The sequence below is a fragment of the Periplaneta americana genome, chromosome 8 (assembly GCF_040183065.1).
Source record: "Periplaneta americana isolate PAMFEO1 chromosome 8, P.americana_PAMFEO1_priV1, whole genome shotgun sequence".
Taxonomy (NCBI): Eukaryota; Metazoa; Arthropoda; class Insecta; order Blattodea; family Blattidae; genus Periplaneta; species Periplaneta americana.
Genome location: NC_091124.1, coordinates 92,846,545 through 92,867,938, shown reverse-complemented (window position 1 = coordinate 92,867,938; position 21,394 = coordinate 92,846,545). Strand labels below are relative to the sequence as shown.

General features: G+C 34.2%; 1 long non-coding RNA gene and 1 other non-coding gene across 2 annotated transcripts in view; one reads left to right on the top strand and one right to left on the bottom strand.

Moving 5' to 3' along the window:
* The window catches only part of LOC138704890 (uncharacterized), a 680,302-nt gene that overhangs the window by 644,842 nt on the left and 14,066 nt on the right, over nt 1–21,394 (bottom strand). The window lies entirely within an intron of this gene.
* On the top strand, nt 17,545–17,617 carry TRNAY-GUA (transfer RNA tyrosine (anticodon GUA)). The gene has a single exon. It is a non-coding gene; the product is annotated as a tRNA-Tyr (tRNA).

Here is a 21,394-nt window from a genome sequence, read left to right as displayed (position 1 = left end):
TCGGTCTATCTATACAGTACAATTATCTTATTTGTAGCAAATGTAAAAATAATGACGTCTATGGACACCAGATTGTGATATAGTAAGTAATTAAACCCAGTACTAGGGCAGAAACAAACCTTTTAGATCGTAATTTTTCGTAAAAACCAAATGGACCCATATCTTCACAATCAAATTGATTTGATCTGAATCTGTTAATGTCCTTAGAGGTGACATTGACATATAAACTAACTCTTTAGTGATATGTGTACAATTGTCTATAATGATGTTAATTGCACGACTTCACGCTCATTTAATCATGATAATTAAGAGACATTTCAGGACGCTTCTTTTCGTTGTGCTAGAGCATGTTTAGATACAGACTTAGGACATCTTGTACGTTTATTGGTCTAATCCAGCCCTGCAGAACCCGTAAGTAAGAGAAATATGACGTCAGCCTCACTCCACCTCTATTGGGGATGGTCGAATTTTACGTAGAGTTATTGACATTCTTTGCGTGTGGAAGGTCCATCAGCGGCGGCACTGTAATTTTCAAAAAAGATTATAATAAAGTATTTATATTGCGTTATGTCGTTTCAAGGTTTACGATTATGCTAGATTTTCTGTCGGTAGTTTATTTGAGATTTCTTTGCACCTAACCTGCTTTAGATTTTCCAAACCTTTCCTCCTATTATCACCTACGGAAACATAAATTTGTAGCATTTAAGTAATGAACCTTGAAAGATAATATAAATGTCACTATTCATTTCAATACAAAATGAACACAACTAGTGAAGTCCTTAATTTAAGAGTATATAAATAGGTAATCAATATACAAGAGATAGGTTTGGAAGTAAATCCCAAAGGACAAAGTATATGATGATGTCTCGTGACCAGAATATTGTACGAAACGGAAATATAAAAATTGGAAATTTATCCTTTGAAGAGGTTGAAAAATTCAAATATCTTGGAGCAACAGTAACAAATATAAATGATGCTCGGGAGGAAATTAAAAGCAGAATAAGTATGGGAAATACGTGTTATTATTCCGTTGAGAAGTTTCTGTCACCCAGTCTGCTGTCTAAAAATCTGAAAGTTAGAATTTATAAAACAGCTATATTACCAGTTGTTTTGTATGGTTCTGAAACTTGGACTCTCTCATTGAGAGAGGAACAGAAATTAAGTGTGTTTGAGAATAAAGTGCTTAGGAAAATATTTGCGGCTAAGAGAGATGAAGTTACAGGAGAATGGAGAAAGTTACACAAAGCAGAACTGCAAGCATTGTATTCTTCACCTGACATAATTAGAAACATTAAATCCAGACGCTTGAGATGGACAGGGCATGTAGCACGTATGGGCGAATCCATAAATGCATATAGAGTGTTAGTTGAAAGGCCGGAGGGAAAAATACCTTAGGGGAGGTAAAGACGTAGATGGGAGGATAATATTAAAATGGATTTGAGGGAGATGGGATATGATGATAGATATTGGACTACTCTTGCTTAGGATGTGGACCGATGGCGGACTTATGTGAGGGCGGCAATGAATCTCCGGGTTCCTTAAAAGCCATTTGCCTAATTAAGTAATCAATATACAGTTCGTAATAATAAACTTACCCGAAAGTTTGTCTATTCCGAAATTCTTAATATGGGGTTTGTTGTAATGTCGTTTAATGTTGAAATGGCGAGTAGAAATAAATTTGATGGGACACAGTAAACAAACAATTATTTCACCTTTTCAACAACAAAATAATCATAATCCCATTTCCTTTGAACGTAGTATTTCTTCATGGGTTTAGATTTTTCCGTGTTCCAGTTCTCTTCAAACTGCAGTACGCTTATTGTGTACCTGCCGCCGCTAGGATGAATGTTGATATAGGCGAGCGCAACTAGAACGCCATGACCACACTGGTAGAAAAGGTGGGTGGGTAAGAAGGGGTACGAAGGCAGTCGCTCTGAAGAGCTACAGTTCTGCAGTTCTGGTCTAATCTTACAGCAGGTATACTCCATTTTATTTCAAGGAGTGCAGTTCGGTGGCTCCTTTGAACACCCACTTACAGATTTATGACTTCCTACACAAACACCTCTGACAATTCCATCCTGTCCCCTCTTCCCAACATTGCACAGTTGCCACAATCCTGGTGACCCTCGAAATGAGACAGTGAGACTGATGGGATTCTTGGAATTCGGAAAAGATGCGACAACTCTGCCTCCACGTGGATTTGACGGGAGCCTGTCAATTCTTCTGAACGAAGGTTGTGATTGGTTACTGACAGGAGAAGACAAGATTTCCGTCACAGTAAGGAAGACTTTTATTTATGACAACCAATTAGTAGGGGGCAGTAGAAGGTCTGTCGACAAAGTCCTTTCTATGAAACTGCACTCCATGAAGTAAAATACAGTATACACACTGAGAATTGACAATTTCGTACTGCTCCATTTCTAAATGAGGGAAAGAGTCTGAAATTAAAGTATTCAAGATCACTTTAAGTCGTAATTAGCCTTACAATGAAATAATGAAAATCCATATATGCAACGAAACCAAAATAAATTATTTTAAAACAGAGTTATTATTTACTACTTTTCGCAGATAATTTAAGGCATTTGTATAAAAATTGTCAGTAGATGTATTGGTGTTGAAAAATGTGCATAACTAAGTCTATCCATATTATGTCCAAGATGAATTAAGCTAGATCACCAGCATTGTCTGTGATTTGAATTTTAAACATTCAAACTGTCGTAAACTTCAAGAAACTGATAATTGCTTAAATTTAACTCCATAAGCCTGTAAGGGTTACTTTCACTCGTAGTTACTGCTTTTCATATTACGTAATAATAATTTAATTCAATTAATCTACATTTCGGAACTTGAATGATTTTAACGAAGCCAAACTAATAATCCCGTTTTTCTGAATTTTAGGTGGAAGTATCAACCTCGGCGTTTATCAGCCTTTAAACTAATTATTTATAACTATGTAAAGTATAATATTGTAATGCCAAGAATATTTATCTTGAGTAGCCTATTTCTATTATATCAAGAATATCGCATTAATGTCACTAATAAGAGTACTGAAAACTGAACTATACGAGTATACGGTAATGAAACAGAAGAATCAATAATTTCGTCTGCACAAGTTGGATGCAAAATTTTATGACGAGGAGCTAAACTGTAAACCTTCTTCAAATTCAGAACGATACCTCGTCCGGATATTAGCAATAAGAACGTAATGTCGAAAAATTAAGTTGTGATTAGAAAGTAAACGATTAACAAAGCAAATGAAAACTACTCCCTAAAACAGATAATTGTGAGAACTAATTCATTGATAATTTATCCTAGGAAACTAAAATATAAGCCAAGATGAAATTAAAAATAAATTCGTGCTCAAACATCAGTAATATAATAATAATAATAATAATAATAATAATAATAATAATAATAATGATAATATGGGCACGTATGGGCGAATCTAGAAATTCATATAGAGTGTTAGTGGGAAGCCGGAGGGAAAAAGACCTTTGGAGAGGCCGAGACGTAGATGGGAAGATAATATTAAATGGATTTGAGGGAGGTGGAATATGATGATAGAGACTGGATTAATCTTGCTCAGGATAGTGACCAATGGCGGGCTTATGTTAGGGCGGCAATGAACCTCCGGATTCCTTAAAAGCCAGTAAGTAAATAGTAATAATAATAATAATAATAATAATAATAATAATAATAATAATAATAATAATGCTTTATTTTTTCTGGCAGAGTTAAGGCCGTAAGGCTTTCTCTTCAACTCAACCAGAGGAAAAAAAGGAAATACATGACAATACTGTAAGATGTTAGCACAACAGAAAGTTAAAGGTATACCTAAGATATGATCGAAACAGAAAAATTATTATTATTATTATTATTATTATTATTATTATTATTATTATTATTATTTAATGTGGCAGAGCTAAGGCATAAGGCAAAGGATTATCAAACATACATACTTACTTACACTAGATGACAAATTAAATTACATGATTACTTCATAAACTAGTTACAATTGTGAATTTTAATATATATCCTGAGACACTGCGTTCTAAAATATTGTTATTGCAAATTATCTTGAACTTCCTGAGCGGGGACAGAGGGGCAGAGGGAAGGAAGCGCGTAACGTGGGTGGAGTCAACTGAGTTGTTTGCGCATGCTCCGCATCATAAGCTCTTGTCGAGAAGAATAGAACTATTTCCTTCACTGCGTACCAGTAGTGTTAACATGGAGCAGCAACCACAGGGTAGTAATTATGGTGAAAACACACCACCACGGAGAAAAAGTAACGCTGTTATCCACAGCGGAGAAAGAGAAATTATCGCAAATATAATTAAGTGTTGCGAGGAGGAAAAATTAAGCAAAATAATGTTTGCTGCAACCTCTTGATAAGGAATATGAGAGAGCGGCTAAATACTTTGGCAAAAGTATTAGTTCCGTGAAGAGAATTAAGAATAATATTGAATTACAACCGAATGAGCCTCACACTACTACGGGAAAGAATAGGTATATAATATTTAGAAATTATTGCTATAATAGTTATGTACAATAATGTGTGCACTGTGAGCGACACAATGAATTACTGTTGTAAGTTATTATTTTGTTATAGTTCTGCAAAACAAATTATTTCATTCCAGAATTAGAACTTGTGTAAAGTTGAAGTGGACGACTTCGATCAACATGTTATTCGGGAGACAATCGAAGAATTCTATCTTGTTCAGAAAGTAGTACCTACGATTAAAGAAGATAATTCCGAATGGATTATGTCATTGACGAAATAATAATTAATTTTGGACCAAGCCATGATGGCAACAATGATAGGGATATGGATTTGCATAATTGTAAATTAATGTAAATTCAAATAATAAGCCTGTAAAATATTGTTATAAGAATATGTATATATATCAGCTGTAGGTGTAAGTCATGTAGGCCTATATAATGTATAGAAATAGCTGTAGTAATTCCGTCATTGCAGGTCCCCAGCCCGGATGAGAGAGGAGGAGTGTACACACAATTATAATTAAATACTTACTCATTACAGGTTAATTAAAACCTGCTACGAAACCATGTTCTCCTCTCAAAACCGGAGTGTCGTGAGATGACGATGTCCGTATTGAACCTTCTTTTCCAGTAGATAGCTGTAAAGTGAAAGAACCAACGTTTTCTGAAAAGAGTCACGTTACCCGAGGGAGGGGCATCCTTACCGTGCCGTTACGTTGATGAGTAGCCTACATGCCGCACCGAGCAGTTTGGAAGACGGACTTAGGGAATGTAAGGTTCAAGATAACTTGCAATAACAGTAAGTTGTTTCACTTTGGACTTGAAAGCGTTTAAGTTTGGGCATCCTCTAACATCTGTAGGTAATGAATTTCAAGAACGGTTAGTGTCTATTGTAAAAGACGAAGAATACGCGGAAGTTCTATGGAGAGGGACTGATAATGTGTACCCTAAAAGTATATCCAAAGCTGCTTCTACACAGATGTCATAAGAGAATTATATCGAGGAAATTGTAAACGAAATCTAATGTATTCTATATCCAAGAACAGATTTGCGAATAAAAGGGCCGCATAAAATATAATAAACAATTGCATCACGTTGGAACAAATAAATCAAATAAATTTGAATCCAATATATATATATATAGTAGCTTTGCGCAAGCCTCTATAACAAGAGTGTCATGCCAAAAAAAACTAAATTGTAAACGAATACTAGCCAAAAAATACAATTGCCAGTAGAATTACACTGAAAAAGTAAATTATAAATAGAAGAATCGACAATGTTGTCTAAATATCAATATAATACCAAAGGAACAAAGCATTAAATGAATAAAAAGAAATAATTTCGTGAGGAATCTCTTGGCACTGAATGTCGTGCCAGCCTGCAATGCATTACAGCCCCGTACGAATACTGAATGACCGTGTCATAGAACATGCATACTTTTCGTGTATATACGTAGTGTTGCGCGAAATGATGGGGTGAAATAGCCGCGTGGCGAGAGAAAGTCACGCGATTTTATAAAATGAATGAATGTATTATTAGATCGAATGCAGTTCCAGTGGTGTCTTTCTGAAACATAAATCAACCGACGTGTAATTCAGGGATAACGATCGGGGCTCATGCTCACGCTCTGAGGCTCAGCTAGAGAGTAGGTTTGAATCCCCCATTTTGTTTTACGAGGTTTTCTCCAGCTGTAAGGGGAACATCAGGTAATCTCATGGTAAATCCTGGGATTCATCTCGTCAAATTCCATCTGGATATTGCAACATTTCGCAGGCGCTAGATAACCGTTGATAGTGCGCAGTTAAATTATAATCAACTAAAAAACATTTATAATTAAGTTGCTGAAGAAACAGTCTCTCTTTTGCCCTTGAGCAATAAGCATAATTACTGCGTTTTTGTATTTGAAAAATATGAGCCCTAAAAGAAATGGGCCACGGACCTACATCCCCTCCCCCATAAAGATTCCGTTATTTTTTCAAACATAAATTTCCGATATAGATGCCCTGGCTCAGCTTTCATACATTACCAAGTTACTCGCGCGAGGTTACTCGACTCTACTTGCACTGCGAAAGGACAAAGTACCTTTCAATGTGCAGACTTAAAATTCCAGGAGTCTCTTCCGGCGGTCTTGACTTACAAGGAGAGGACACGATCTGTATATCACCGAATTAAATCAGATTTTGTGACATGAAAGTACAAGAGGTACTGTTTAAAGTCATAGTCGGTATGGGTGGCCAATGACCCCTCGTTTTGAAAATATTGGCTATTGTTTGTGATATACTCCCGTTAGGTGCTTAATAGGGAAGCATTAGACTGTGTAACAGCGTAGCCCATATGGATGGATGCTGAGTTGTTATCCAGGCAAACCTGAGTTCGAATATTAACTGGACCTATATTTTTTTTTTCTTTTAATAATGATTAATATTGTGATCACAGTTACCTATTTACATACCTATATCACATTTCTCAATGTATTGAATGCTTCATCATGTTTTAAACAAATTACTAATTAATTAACATTGTATTGTAAAGGATAAACAATGAAATACTGCTCACGTAGGAAGGTAAGATGTGTCACTGGTGTCTGTTCTATTTCCGTAGCAGCTATTACATTTCATTTTGTACCCGATTCATTATGATGTCATAAAAACACACAAACATACATATTTCCTGCACCATGCACAGCAAATTAAAGAAGGTTGTCCACAGTCACACACATTTTTGCGCATTTTGCTGCGAAACAGACATCCTTCACATTCACAAACACTTCTCGTTCGTTTATTAATTTTGATGCATACCACGCATATTTCAACATGGCTTTGAATATAGGAACTGACAACTGAAATTGAATTAAAATAATAATAATAATAATAATAATAATAATAATAAATAATGATAATAGTAATAATGATAATAGTAATAATAGTAGTAGTAATAATAATAACAATAATAATAATAATAATAATAATAATAATATCAAGCTTTAAAAAGTGAGAAGGCATTAGGATTCGATCTCGGGTTGCCTAGATGATAACTCAGCATCCAACCACATGAGCTACGCCGTTACACAGTCTAATGCTTTCCTATTAGGCACCTAACGGAAGTATGACACAAACAATAGCCAATATTTCCAAAACGAGGGGTCATTGGCCTCCCATACCAGGCATGACTTTAAACAGTACGTCTTGTACTTTCATGTCACAAAATCTGATTTAATTCGGTGATATACAGAGCGTGTCCTCTCCTTGTTAGCCTTCGAACATCATACCTGTTACACGAGCGAGTCTACTCGACTCCACTCGCACTGCGAAAGGACAAAGTACCTTTCCATGTGCAGACTTACACATTCCGGCGTTTTTTTCTTTCGATCCTGCAGTCAGTTCCTCTAATAACTTCCCCTTCACCCGTATGTGATAGCTAATAGGTTACGTCCATCTGCGGCTTTTTCCCTTTCAAAATTTTTTTTAGAGCTTCTTCAGTGGAATAGCGAAACCGGTAGTGAGACAAGTGGTCAATAGACCAGTTTTTCTCAGCCCTGAACCCATTTTAATGTTAACAATATTCTTGGGACTTCATGGTTATCTTAAGGTAATTATAATTTTTGTCATGTAATACTGAAGGAAGTAATCCACTAGCCCAGTATTTGAAAGACGTATCTTCTAACGTATCGGCTCATCACACATTAAATTGAAGAAAGAGGTTCCCATCGAACTTTAGGAAATAAGCTTCTTAAATATCAAGTTTTCGAATCTGAACTAACTAGTACTGAAATAGCAGCTTCATAACATCTTAAGAAAAGCTGTGTTAAGATTTTTGGAAATAAAACAATTAAGTATATGCATATTCTGTGACAAATATAATACAGTGCTACAAGAATATACGATTTTGCATGTCTCTTAAAGTTAATTTTCTTCTTCACTTGAACGTTTCTCCTAAAATGTTGTGTGCTGTAAATGGCAAATAAGAGAAGCGTTTTGACATAAGTATGGTTTTACAGTTTTACTCATGCCGCTTGAAACGTCAATAGATGGAACTATTGTTACTGCCTTACAAATAACGAACTGAATCTTAGGACAAAATCTTTGACAGGTAAACGTTTATAAGAATTTCGTAAATATGTATTTCATGAAAGTTTACAAATCCCTTCATACGTACCCACGGAATAAAATTTAAAGCATTACATTCAATGAACATTGTTTTCATTTACATTGTACTTCTGTTAACAGATATGAAAAATTATATTCAACACTGTTTTTATTACAATTTTAACATTTTTAAAACTAGACTAACACAAAGAGTTCTTGTTATGTTTAATCGTGCTTTGATTTCCATATAAAGCAGCTAAGCTTACTCGCGAGGTGTAACGATAAAAATTGTTTCGTAATGTTATTGTATCCATAACTAGTATCTAAACTGGTCTATATTTCACCGACCTTAGTTACTTAAACAATGGCTTTATTTGAATTAAATATTTATCAATCATGGCAACCAACACATTAGCAACCATAAAATCCATACAGTCATTCATTCATTTATAACTTCTTCACAAACAACACATTACAAAGAAAAGGCGTACAATTTAAAATTGAATTTAGATATCAATAATGAAATTTAGATAACAGTAATGGATAAAAATATCGTATAGCACATGAGAGTAAACAGATTTTATATGCTTTTGGAAATTATCATCCTCGGCTTATCATCCTCGACTGAAAACACACGTAGAATACCAATGTCTAGCCTATATCTTTTCATAGACTTTGCTTGCTTGAACATTGTATCACTTGTGGATAATTCCGTCGTTTTTAAACTTTCAAATATTTGAACTTTAATTTTAAATATATGCATCAATCTGTTATTAGTTACATAACATCTATAGAATTAATCAAAGTGTGGTCTTCATATTACAAGATTATTTTAACTTACTATTAATTGTTATAGGGCCTATATTGCATGCTGTTGTGACTTAGAGCTACACTTACATCCTCTTACAATGAATATGCAAGTGCTCACCTAATGTATATCACCTGTGTTCAATTTTGTTGTTTTTATTGTGTCTACCACCTGAAGATGACTTTATATAAGTTGAAAATATTCGTGAAAATATAATTTTAATGTGATGTAACAGAAAATTTATTCTGTACTTACATACTTCGATAAGTTGCTGACTGAAACTACTGTATATAACCATACCATTATAATTCCAACTTTTCTGGAACCAAATATAACTTTCAAATTTGGCGATTGTGCTTACCTCTGGGCTCTCTGTTTAATCACTGTGGCTGCAAAGCACAACCAGCCATGCTAATAGATTCAAGTTATTCAGACGATAGCAGCTTCTCCAGACAAAGAAGAACAAGATTACACTTAACAATAAATGACTTAAATATAAAATTGCATTTATAAGTATTACATATGCGTCTTTACAAGAAAGGTCCTCAATTTTGTATGCTTGATCTAAGGAATCCGGTAAGAAAATATAAGCAGAACTTAGACAATTATTATTATTATTATTATTATTATTATTATTATTATTATTATTATTATTGTGTTGGTGAATTGCTTTAAAGTTGATTGGAATTATCAACACCATTTTTTCCACCATTTATAGATGATCTGATATTTTTGTAGTAATAAAATATAATCGCAAGTTATTCTGCAGAATTTTCTATGTTTTGTTGTATTTGTTATTTTAAAATATTACTTCCTTCATAAACTTAATTTTTGTTTACATCACTTATTTTTTACAACTTGATTACACAACTTTTAACACTATACCACTTCGGAATATGTATTATATAACTTTCTTGTGTTAAATTCTATCGTACCTGGTTTACATGTTTCGACCTATTATGGGTCATCCTCAGAGTTCTGAGGATGACCCATAATAGGTTGAAACATGTAAACTAGGTACGATAGAATTTAACACAAGAAAGTCCTATTATGGGTCATCCTCAGAGTTCTGAGGATGACCCATAATAGGTTGAAACATGTAAACTAGGTACGATAGAATTTAACACAAGAAAGTCATATAATACATATTCCGAACTTATTTCTTGTAAAATGTTCCTATCCATAACCTTGACAACGACAAATTTGTGCCATAGTCAATCGTGACATTCAAATCTGTGCTTTAGCTGGTACATAAACCACGCCTGCGCAATCTTGTTTTACTATTGCATTTAATGTGAATGGTTTGTAAACACGAACTAAAGTGAAACCATCAAGGCCTTTTTTATAAGTTCGTAGTCTTTATATGTAGCTCGTCTTTATTTCGAGCGTTCTTGACAACATTATTTTAGGAAATTCTTTTGTTACTTACGCTGTGTTTATCTTAGAAATTCTTTATTGATGATATCTCTGGAAAATAATAGGCCTATGGTATTGTTGTATACTGATATCCATACTAAAGTTTTACTGATGTTCTGATATGTATTTCTTTTCTGTTAACAGTTATTTATATTTTTATTTCAAAATTAGCTTTTTTTCATAGATCTACAAATGATTGTGTCAATATTATCCGAGCGTTATATTCGCATACAGAAATTTCTCGTATGTACTTCTTTTGTTGATACTCGTATTTATTATCTATACCTCAGTTTGTCTGAAAATTGTGAACTTGAAAATATAATAATTGTAGTAAGAAATAATGTTTTTTTTTTTATTTTACTTTAGTAACGTATAACGCTTAACTTAAAGAATCCCCATACGACTTTATGTGTTATTTGAATTATGCAGAATATACAGGCAACTAAGATGGATTGCTTAGTATCGACGGAAAATATTTGACCAAGAGAAATTAATTGTTGTAAGCTACACAGAATTATTTATACTCTTCGATGCGAATATTGAAAATTTAAAAACCCGAGGTATTACTCGACCAAGGCGAGTGGAGCCGCGGGACTAATATGAACTATCGCGATGCGGTATTACGAACGCAGGAGCAGTAGCGCCACGGCTCCGGGCTGCAGGACTCCACTGGCCTTGGTCGAGTAATACACACCAGGGCAGGTGTAATGGAGAACGGAGAGCGGACTCAGTGTCCAAGGCTATACCATTTCTTGTAAACGTGTTTGTTACTATAGAAATAAAGTTTTAAAATTAAAAAGGAATTTGTCTCGGTAAATCACAAGTATATTTTAAACTTTTAAATGTCGATTTTTGTGAATAAACAATATTATTATGTTAGTAATTATTACAATAAACATATAAATGTTTTAGGCCTATATATATTTGTAGATGTAGATACATTTTTTGTTTTGCTATTTTCACTATGCAGTGCTTTGCCTCTTAATGCTCTTTCATCTCGATAGAGGGGAGCACATCTAGCCAGTTGCAATACTTCTCTGACAGAGAGCCGTCCTGTCGAGGATGAAAAGACGACATAAGAAATGATGTTATGAAGGATTGTAAGATTTGGAAGGAAGCGAGTCGTGGCCCTTGTAATTTTTACTATCCCACCATTCGCCTGGAGAGACTTGAGAAACTACGAAAACCGAAGTCAAGAAAGTTGATTCCTGAGATCGAACCCAGACCTCCCGAATGAAAGACAGACGTGTTAATCACTACATCACTTAAATTTTACAATTTATAAATCAAATATGATGTCCTAACCTTAGGATTATAGTAAAAACCTTTTGTGTCCTAATCCAGAAACCGAAAGTTGATCTTGTTTGGATGAATATTAAGTTATTTCGTTTAGACACGTCTCTTGAATAAAATAGTTTAAGAAAAGACTATAAGCGATCATATATCATTCGAAGAGTAATATCTAAATGAACAGAATTATTGTCAAAATGCGTAAAATGCGATCATATATTATTCGAAGAGTGTGGGTGGAATCGTTGTTGTGACCACACGTTGGGCGCCATTTGTGGGTGGTAGTCGTTATTGTTGCCCCACGTGGGACGCCAATTGAGGGTGGGTGCGTCTCGATGTTGCGTGAGATTCACTCAGGGTAGCCGAGGTACTGTTGTGGTATAGGGTGATGTCGGGAATAGTACCAAGCCGGCTACTTAAATAAAAGGCAGCGTAAACTTCAAAACTATAAGTTTATTGTCGTATCCACTTGGTAAACCCTAGAATATGTATTTCCGGCTGACATATAATTCAATCGTTGGTCGCACTTCTGTATCGACTCTATGGCGGCTCTGAATAAGCTCTATCCGATACTACAAATTCAATACTCTGTCCAGTACACTATGACACGAAGCGAAATAGTAGTCCTGTCGACACCAAACGAAGTAGTTATTCTGCCCTGTATGTAGGGCCGCCGACACGATGTAAAGTTGTTTTGATGATCTCCGCTCCGAAGCGGAATAGTAGTCGTCATCTCCGCTCCCCGTCACCCTTATTTATAAAAACCTATCCTACGCTAAAACTAACTATCCTATTGGTTAAAAACTACGTCACTAACTGGCCTAAAATCTATTCCCTATTGGTCCAAAGTGACCTCATAAGCTGGACCAAGATCTCTTCTTATTGGGCGCGAAATATGTCATCTCTAAATTTAGACTTTGGATTTCCCATAACCTCAAATTAGTTTGTATATCTCACAAGAATACCCGTTCTTTGGAAAACCCAAGCTTGGCAGTATCTTTCCCACGGGTCTAGTCCGACTTTAGGATTTTATGCTTCATCGAGTCTATACGAAACCCCGCTCAAGGTGGCCCTAAATCTGTCCGATGCTGACAAGTGACGAAACACCTGTGTGGGAAGCTAATTCTAACGAAGTCGCCAGAACATCCCCGCGAATACATGTAATAAAAATATGGAGATATCACTTCGCTAATAAATCGGTCTCTCCCTCTCCTAATTACTGCTTCAAGAGTAATATCTAAATGAACAGAATTATTGTCAAAATGCGTAAAATGTGGAAGTAAGTGTTACGTCATGATACTAATTATTTTAATTTTTCGTTACTTCTAGATGTGAAAATGGCCCTTTCGGTTCTTTCTCGAAAATTTCTTGCACAAATGTTTTATAATTACAACAAATCGGTCATTTCCGCAGTAAACATATTATTAAGAAAAAAATTGTTACTGCAATAGCTACACTCATCTATTGTGAAGATATAATCGTCATCATTAATATTACTTATTTTAACTTTTATTGTGATTCACGTAAACAATTGTTCACGTTAATTTAAAACGAGGTGAGTGCAGAGCCTAAATGAATCAGATACAGATTCGATCGAAAACTCCACGACATAGAACGGAACCAATAAATTCCAATAATGGCTCGGAACCTTAATATCGAAGTCGCCTTGCTGTAAGAAGTGAAAGACTGCATTTAAATCAGATTTTGCTGGTCTAGTCTGAAACGATATGTAAATCCCTCTAAAACATAACAGTAAATCTTGTCTTGATATCACCTAATTCAATTATATGGACTACGTATAGAAAACGTTTCAGGCGTCATGTTCATATTAAAACGTTACATAATGGGATTTCATATGTGGGTGCTTCCTTCTACTTAATTTATTGACAATACCGGTAATATTTTATTACACGAAGTAACATCTTTTGCGATATCCCATTATTGGCTTTCATAAAAGACTCTATAGTTTAGAGAGGGAGAGAAAAATATTGGCTTAAGATTCGGGAATTTTCATATGATTGTTTCTATTGCTATCAATATATGCTGTTCCAACCATCAGTAGTGGCTTGAATAAATAATTCTTACTGGATTATATTCTCATCTCTCCTTGCAAAAGCCTGTAACCACCAATGAACAACACAAAGTGTGCCATGTTTTACACCAAAATAGAGGCAAAGTGAGTGGAGTACAGCATTCTGTGGAAATTAACTTAAAAGAGATATACCCTTTTTTTCAACAATGTTTGTACGAGTGAGTAGTAAGTGTTTATAATTCTGATTTTGTATCAACACAATTTTAAACTGTACATGGAAAGTTTGGAAACTACCTAGAAATGTTCAAGTAAACTTTCCAGATCACTACTTTAAGTTCATACGTGGAATCATAACGAACTCCTGAGTATATCTATTCGAATACCCATTTCATGCCCGTAAGCGGAGGTCTGTCTCAAATCATCTTGTGAAGTGTGAAATACTTCTTACTAACCTCTGTGCTAATTAAATGAGAGGAAATACTGATTTTTAAAATTCACATTTTAGCATACAGGTTACAGTTTTTAAATATTTGAATTGTAATATGTATAACTTCTAGTTGCAAGTTTTCATATGGTCTTACTAATAAAAACTCTTATACATACATTTAACTGTCTTATACTTACACAATGAATAGCTCGTTTATAAGTCGTGTATATTGTATAAATTCCTTACTAATAACCACTACATACGTCGTGTACAACAGTACAACACAAGTACGTCATAGTTTCATCATTACTTCATTACGTAAGGTAATAGAATAACTGAGATTCTGTATTGCATTCGATAGTGCACGCTAGTATGCCGCGCTAAGTATCGATGGCACAACTTGGCCTGATCGATTACCACGCTATATTTTGGTGAAAGAGTACAGCTACAGCAATATTATTATAAATATTCTGTGCTCTTTGGTTTGTTCTCCTGTGGTTACAAGGCAACCATCATCGTAAAATGACAATCGATACTAACAGCTGTTAGAGGAGCGGCCATTTTTTCTCTATATGCAACGCTTAAACAAGGGTTTCGTGTATATAACTACTGCAAAGCAATTCCCATGTATAGTTACAGACTGTTTATACATCCATCGCTTATGCATGGTTTATTAATAACGTTTTCTGCCCCAAATCTGCATGTCTCGTATAAAAACTGTACACTGTTTATTAGTAAGACCGATATTGTATTATCAGTTATACGAGTAACTCCAACATACTCGTACTTATACATACTCTTACAAATTTCCTAGTTGCTGACATTAAAACTTAAGTTAAACATTGTTCGGTAGTTTCAGATGTTGATAAACGAAACGTCCGTGTGGCATAGTAAAATATTAGTTATTTTATAACGAAATGAAAGTGGAATTTAATTTCGCTTAGCTCCATAAATAACTTACAAACTTATAAATTGTATAGTATGGTTTATTTCTATATTGCTTTTGCAATAAGTATGTTTTTAAAAATCCTGTAATCTCCTGTAGTAAATTAATAGTTAATTTGTTACTAAAAATATAAGCGAGCTAAATAAAAATATAAATATATGTGTATAGACTACCTGTATGTCGCTTTGTATGTCCCTGCACAGTCGGCTAAAAGTCAATCTAGGAGGAAAAAATCGAAAAATTGATTTCGGATATAAGCTGTTTTTCTGTCACATAATTTACTGATAACTCCAGCTCATGAGTTCATAATCTAAATAATAATCCTACCACTAAAACTGCCGGTCTTGCATCTGCTTAGCTTGGCTTACATAAAAGCAGTCCAAGTTCCTTGGCCAGTCATATTTCCGCTATGACATTTGAGGATCGTTACCGTTTCTTGACGTTGGGGTTTTAATACAGCAGACACGGGAAAGAAAGATACAGGCATGTATTTTCAGATATATATTATATATGTTTGTTTTCAATTAAATGGTTCATATTATATCACTTAAATTAGTTCATTTTATACAACCTTTCAATTACACTTGTAAGAAAATTAGCGAGATCATATCTTCACAATTCCACTAAAGTATACGTGAGTTTATGAAACAAATTAAACATTTTTCGCTTATTTAAGTTATGCCTTTTCTAAATCCAGATCTGCCCACTGTTCTTTTAAAAGGACAGATGTCATTGAAATATATTTTGCTCTCTGGTATCATCGGCGCGCTTTTAATCGTTCTGGTTTTTTATGTTGTCATCACTGATGATGTTGGGAGATAATTATTTTAACAGCTTCAATTAATTTGTAATGCAGAATTTTATTGTTGGCACTGATCAAAATGTCGGATTCTTCGAACGTGAAAAAGAAGACGGAATTGAAAAGAAAAAAGTAAGTAAAGCGCTATTATATATTCTATAGACATTATAGCTATCGATCGCCGGAATCAAAGAAGCCTCGTTCTTGACCCCACTGTCCGTTTTGAGAAGGATGATCAACAAGCCAATAACGTTAACGATGAAAAGAAGTCTATTTACAATCCATGTATTCCTCGCTTCAGTGAGAGATACAAAATTAATATTAATACATGGGAAGTGGAAGGACTTCTTTTTGGCGCTAGAGGAACTTATTTAAGTTAACCAAAACCATTCTCCTTTCTCTTAAATTTTCTAATGCGAACATTAACAAAATTTGTCTAATAGTATTGAGAGATTCATTATCCATTTTACACAATCACTTGTATAACACAACGTAATATTATTTCTTCATTTCATTACTCTTCATTGTACTTTCATCTCATGTTTCCCCGAAATCAAATTGTACTTTATTTTTAAATTTATCATTGTTCTGTATTCTCTCCCCAAATCATATTGTATTTTATTTTTTAAGTTAACCTCTGCTTTGTATTCTGGATCCTAGTGGTCAGCCGTAGATGTCGGCCAGATGTCCCAAATTGTGGAATTAGTAGTTGTAAGATTGCAAAGATAGACTGTAATAACTTCAAAATTATATATTTATATTTTGAATTGTCCATTACCTGTTTTACGGCCATTGCAGCTACTTTCAAACTTTACTGTTCTTTTTAAAGGACAATAGGCAGAATGATATTGACAATTAATATTTGAGGAGAAAAATTCGCTCCGGAGCCGGGGATCGAACCCGGGTCCTTGGTTCTACGTACCAAGCGCTCTAACCACTGAGCTACGCCGAATTCAATCCACAGCACCGGACCGAAACCCTCTCCTTTATTGTTTCCCTTTGTGGCCTGACTCTAAGTTAAGCATACATGTTGACGTGTATGTCCAATGTCAACTGCCATTATACAAGGAGCGCATTCAGCTGAGTGACTTGTTTGGCCGGGATTCCGCAGTTTCGTGCACAGTGATCTATACAAATATATGCACTGCAGCTATGAGAATATTATAGATTTTTTTTATTAATTTGTCCTACAGAATAATGTCTGTGATATTTACAATTAATATTTTAGGAGAAAAATTCGCTCCGGCGTAGCTCAGTGGTTAGAGCGCTTGGTACGTAGAACCAAGGACCCGGGTTCGATCCCCGGCGCCGGAGCGAGTTTTTCTCTTCAAATATTAATTGTCAATATCACAGATATTATTCTGTAGGACAAATTAATAAAAAATATTTAAAAATCTATAATATTCAGAATTATATTATTTCAGTTGTTTGACTGTCCACGAAATTGTGACAATGAAGGAGGATGATAATGAGGTGGTTGATAGAAATGAGATATCTGTTACAATGTTTTCGCCTCCTGTGGAAGGTGATGCTGTCACAGATGAAGATTCAGGCGAAGAAGATGATATAAATATCACCCACTTACCCGGATCAAAGCTTCGTGAGGAAGCTGAAATAAATGACGAAGGTAACGAAGGAATGTCTAGTGCTGAAGTTGAAGTAAATGGCGATTAGGTAACAAAGGTGAAGAATATAGCATTGTTAAGGATATGACGTGAATTGTTACGAAAAAAACATGGTTGGAAAAAATGTGACTTAGAAATAGACTAAGTTATGTAGACTGGCTGAGATGAGTTCTGTTCCATATAATCATTCTCCAGTGGACCGTTCAACATCAACAGTAAGGAAGAGAAGTCGACCATCATCTTTCGAACACGCAGATTCAACATCATTTGTTAACATCTCAGGGCAAACAAACAGAGTTTGTCACAAGCAGACTTCAATGACATGTCAAAAGTGTCAGCTTGCCCTATATGTTAAGTGTTTTTCTATGTACCATACAAAGTAAATCCTTGATTCTAGAGGAAACTGTGCCAATGTCATATGTAGTGTTTGTGTTTTATTCTGTAAAATTAATTAATGTTGTAGGGCATAGCATTGCAATTTTATTATATTTACCAAGATATACCATGTTAAAAATGTTGATACACATGTTATATTGAGAACAGTCAGTTATATGTTTCACATTACATTTTGTAACTATACTCTATTTCACGAACAATAAAACGCACAAAAAATTAAATACCGTAGCCTATATCATAAACTCTTATAACTATATTTGAATCAAACTCAGACAGAATTACCTTGAAATAGCACCCAATTTGCCCACTCTCCTTTTAAAAGGAAACCACATTTCAGCCATGGTGGATTCAGATATTTTTTTAATTTCCGGTTTATATGTTTCATTACATACCCTTGGTCAGTTAGCAGCAGGATTTGAAGAAATATGGAAGAATTTATTTTTTTGGGCAGATTTGGGTTAAGAAACTGATTTTGTTTTAGTACGACTTTATCAGTCTCGGCTTATCGTCGCACGCAGAGAATTGTGTGACGTAAAGTGAAACACAAAACAACTGGAAGACCAACTCTATTGCTAAGCTTATAAACAATGTATTAATGATATTCCAATTTTCTTTCTTAGGAGTCCAGAATTCAGGACTACTTGCAGTAGGCTACTCCTATGCCTTCGTAGAATTTTTTGTAATCCAACTAATTTATTTTAATTGGTAACGTATATCTTATTTATATACAAAAAATTTTATGACTTAATAATTCAAATTGTTTAATTATTCTATAATCTGTCCATAAAAAGAAATTTTAAGTACTCTGTTTCCCAGTCCTCTAAAGTATCAAGTTTTATTATGTACGTCACAAACAGTATTTATTCCAATCAGTCGTCTTCATTTAATCACTAGCTTCAAAACAGCATCTTTAATCAATAATTGATACTAATGATATTTTAAATTAAGTGTTTTATTAACTGTTGGTTAATTACGGACACAAACAACTAGTCTACTGCCTCTCATTTCGCAGTGTCGAATACATTACATTTAACAGTATTTTAAATGGTCTATGGAGATAATGTAGGAGTGGAAGGGCAGGTAACGTCAAACTGATTAAGTGGTTTATTGCTTTACAAAATCCATCATCAACCATTTTAATGTGGCAGACATGTGAACTGCTGGATTTGACGGATCATTACTGCATGTCAAGGTAGATTGCAGCATATTTTATTAAATTAGAGTCGACATACGAGCCGGCGATCCCAGGTTCGATTTTGTCTCTCAATTGAGTATTCCGCTAGATGCCTGGATATAAAGCTTAAATTAAACTACTTTTTAGATGAACATAGTATAATATGTAAACCCGCTTAACCGATATAATTTACATTTCACACTATATTTATTTTTCGTAATGTATGAGCTGTTTCCAGGAGAATTGTTTTCTTTTTCAGGTCTATGGTTCCGTGTTTCCCGAGATCATCTTTCAGATAACTTTAAAATGAATAGATTTCATTGCCACAAGGAAAGAAATGTGTCAAATATCCTCACCGAATATATGATAAGAAAAATTATATTACAACTTCAGTCAACAACTTATCAGATTGATACAAAAACAAGTTTTGTTACAATGATCACATTATAATTCTTGGTAGTATCCACGAATATATTCGATTTTACAAGAAATCATCATCAGGTGGAAGCTTGTCAAGCCATGTAACGTGTCGAAGTGTTGACTTCAGCATCTAGCTCCGCTCCATCTTCAACACCATGTCTTAATCACCTCATCGACTTGAGTGACAAAATATTCCATAGAACTTCAGTTTTCAACTACCATAAAAATATGGCATCATTCAATTTTAACTCTTGGCATACATATATCTTACGTTTATATTCTTGTAATTATTAACTATCCAAAGGATATACCTACTTGCATATGCATCACTTCTTGAATGCATATTATCATTGAATTTTATAAGTTGTTTTAATGTTTTGACATATAATAGTGTTCCTACACTGTTTTATTCATCATGTATGCATTTTATATTTTGTGTTTCACTTGTGTTCAATTTGTCTAATTTATTGCTTCCACCTGATCATGATTTCTTGTAAAATCGAAAATATTCGTGGATACTACCAAGAATTATAATGTGATCATTGTAACAAAACTTGTTTTTGTACCAATCTGATAAGTTGTTGACTGAAATTGTAATATAATTTTTCTTATCATATATTATTCAACTTATCTGAACCGTAACTTCAACATGACTTTTAAATTTATCCTCACCGAAATTAGCTTACTAATATGACAATCTGTTGTGTTCCAGAAATGACAATGAGAATTTCCTATTATGTCTATTTTAATATTTAAACATAAACTTTTAAATGAAATACTAAATCCGTGCTGAGTACAACACATTAGAATCCTAATTTGGAAGACTATTGCACTTTTACTACGTCTTACTGCAACTTTTGACCTATAAACCGGTACGGAACAAAGTATTATCAATCATGGCTGCTTATCCTACTACCTCCCTAGCATTTTTTTGTTTTTACACCTCCCTAGCATTTGTTTCTTTGTTTGCCAACATTGTACTTTCAACACTATAATGATTCATGTTTATTTCATCATCCTTAATTAAAACTTTTCTATCATTTATCTTGTTTGTATTATTTAGGTTGTATTATAGTGTCTGCTATATGAGATTATGGATAGTCACGTATCAGTGATTTTTTAATATATATCTTGATAATTGAAATGGAATGCAACAGTCTTAATAATAAAAATTAAACTGAATCAACAAAGCCTTCTTGACTAGGAATCGTCCATAGAGTTCAATGAATATTGTATAGTTGGCAGAACTGGTAACAAGAGAACAGCTGATCATCAGAGTCCGTGGATATCCACGGTTTCTGCTGATCATAACACATACTGCCATCTAGAGAAATATTTGTAATGATGAGATGGTACAATAATACATTTTCAAGAATTTAGTATTTAGTGAGTCAGTTAATATTTTATTGTATTAGATTATTTTATTTCTTCTAATCTTGTAATAGTCAATTAAATTCCACTCGAGTTTTGATTTTC